This window comes from Diaphorina citri, unplaced genomic scaffold (assembly GCF_000475195.1).
Source record: "Diaphorina citri unplaced genomic scaffold, Diaci psyllid genome assembly version 1.1 scaffold2281, whole genome shotgun sequence".
Lineage (NCBI taxonomy): Eukaryota > Metazoa > Arthropoda > Insecta > Hemiptera > Psyllidae > Diaphorina > Diaphorina citri.
In genome coordinates, this window is record NW_007379706.1 from 9,157 (window position 1) to 11,919 (window position 2,763).

A 2,763-nucleotide genomic window follows, 5' to 3' on the forward strand; every position below is an offset into this window, starting at 1 on the left:
AAAACTAAGAAAGGACAGAAGAAAGCCCGCCGTCCCGAGAACTAACCTTATCTGATAAAGTTCTCCCCGGGCAGGAATCAAACCCGCAACCTATCACTTACAAGGCAGGAGCGCTTGCCAGGAGAATTTGCCTAAAATTAGTAGACTTTTTACTTTTCTCATTCAATTTGACCCATCACATAATTCAACTAAAATTCTAAACTGTGTGTGAAGAATTGAAGGTAGCATATTATATGCCAACGTAAGCCGTATTTTGTGACCTTTTTTGAGTCATCATACGAAATTTCTCTTTGGACTAGTTTGGACGTAATGGCGCCACCACACCCGCTGCCAGTCCAAACTAGTCCAAAGAGAAATTTCGTATGATGACTCAAAAAAAGTCATAATAAAATACAATTGGTTGTTGTATATCAGCGAATATTAAACCGGTTGAAACGTTGAACGCGTTTGACTAAATTATTACCTAGCTCTAATATTTACCTAGTTCAAATGAGTGACGTGATCACTCGATACATCGAATTCACCAACTCCTTCAACCGGTGAAAGATATTCGCTTTGTGTTATTTATAGTAGTGTAGCCGTATTTTATTATGTGACTTTTTTACAGTCAACATGGCTGAACCTAAGCCTTTTTTCCTTTTGTAATGTTAATGTACATTAACATTACGTTTTTCGGTGGTGGGGATAAAAAATGAGGAGTGGGGATAAAAAATAACGAAGGAAATAAAAAAACAATATGGCGAATCGTAATGCGAGAAAAAAGCCACATTACAAAATTCGTGAAAGGAGAGGAGGGGAAGTTTATGTAAAGGGTAGGAGAACGTAATGTAAGAGAAAGAAATATTCGAATTATCCTTTTGTAATGTTAATGTACATTAAAATTACGTTTTTCGGTGGTGGGGATAAAAAATGAGGAGTGGGGATAAAAAATAACGAAGGAAGTAAAAAAAAAACAATATGGCGAATCGTAATGCGAGAAAAAAGCCACGGGGATAAAAAATAACGAAGGAAGTAAAAAAACAATATGGCGAATCGTAATGCGAGAAAAAAGTCACATTACAAAATTCGTGAAAGGAGAGGAGGGGAAGTTTATGTAAAGGGTAGGAGAACGTAATGTAAGAGAAAGAAATATTCGAATTAAGCTAATGTAAATGTACCTACATTAACATTACGAAAGGAAAATAGGCTACATATGAGATTCCGCATTGGACTTCTTGCTCTACATAGTGGAATCTCACAACCTCATTAGTTCAGCCATGTTGACTATAGAAAGAAAAAGTCACCTAATAAAATACAGCTAATGTTTTAATAATTTGTTCCTTTACTTCCTTACCTCACGAGGTATGAGAGCGAGATTATTTATTGCTCTTTGTATAGATTAATTTGAAGGAGGACAGTTTCAGTGTTCCACCAAACTTTCCATTTTCTCTCGAATCTGATATGTCGACTGTCAAAATTTGATCAAAGTTTGAAAAGAAAAAAAAAAGATCTGGGTAAAATAATAAATAATAGGTATTGATGCAATTTATTCACAAAAACATCATACATATTATAATAAAATATACAATGAAAATGCTCGATTTTTAACTTAAGAAAGGCGAAGTAAAAAGAATGCAAGGGATTTTTTTAAGCTACCCGGACTGGCTAGTAGCAAAATTATCCCACCTTTCCTTTGAGAGAAAAAAAAAAAAAAATCGTGCATCGTATGAAATGTTCCTTTGTACTAAAGAAAGTTGCATCGTCTAGAAAGTCCAAAGTTCTGACGCCTGCGCAGTTGTCCACCATCAACAAAATATATACTCGTTTTTCGATTGCAAATGTTTCAACGGGTTACTTTGATTCAACAATTAAGTAAATGGGAAGTAATCAAAAAATCAATCAAATCGTAAATTTATTTGTGTTGAAGCAGAGCCTTTTCACAATTTTTTTGTGGATATCACAGCATTACTCGATTAAAGTAGATACTCAATTGTCCTCACGAGGTTGAGTGCACCCCTAACTCCAAGCATAGAGCCGAAAAAACTTCCACCCCGCCGGGAATCGAACCCGGGACCTCCGGCGTGCAAGCCTAGTTGTGATACCCATATCCATCTGATGAGGGACACACTACGGGATGGGCATGCTACGACACAGACCTCAAGCGTGTAATGTAGCGGTTGTTTCATTGCTACGAAATAATACGGGGATTTTTTTTTATGTTTCTATGGTCAAATGGCCTAATCAACTCGCTACTATTTCTCTGTTGGCAGCTCACTCACTTTGTCCTAGTCAAGGAGCTCAAGCACTGTCGCAGTGTAGGAGATCTGCAGTGTAACGAGAACGTCAAGCATAAAGCCAAAGACTTCATACGCAAGTACATGTCCAAGTTCGGTGAGGTCTATGTACGCGAGAAGGAGATTGAGTGAGTGGGGGGACACTTTGGGAGGGATTCCGACACTATGGGGAGGGATTCCGACACTATGGGAGGGATTCCGACACTATGGGGAGTGATTCCGACACTATGGGGAGTAATTCCGACATTATGGGGAGTGATTCCGACACTATGGGGAGTAATTCCGACACTATGTGAGGGATTCCGTCGTGTTGTATAAACCAAATGTGATCACAAGGGCAAGGTCCGTCCCACATTGGACGCGTAGACGGCCGACTTTGAGTCGCGCGTAGTCGGCTGCAAAACCAAACCTGTGAAACTAACTTGTTATCATTTGTTTGACTGGTCTAAATCTGTGCAAGCTGAAGCGTATTCGACTATGTGACTTTTTT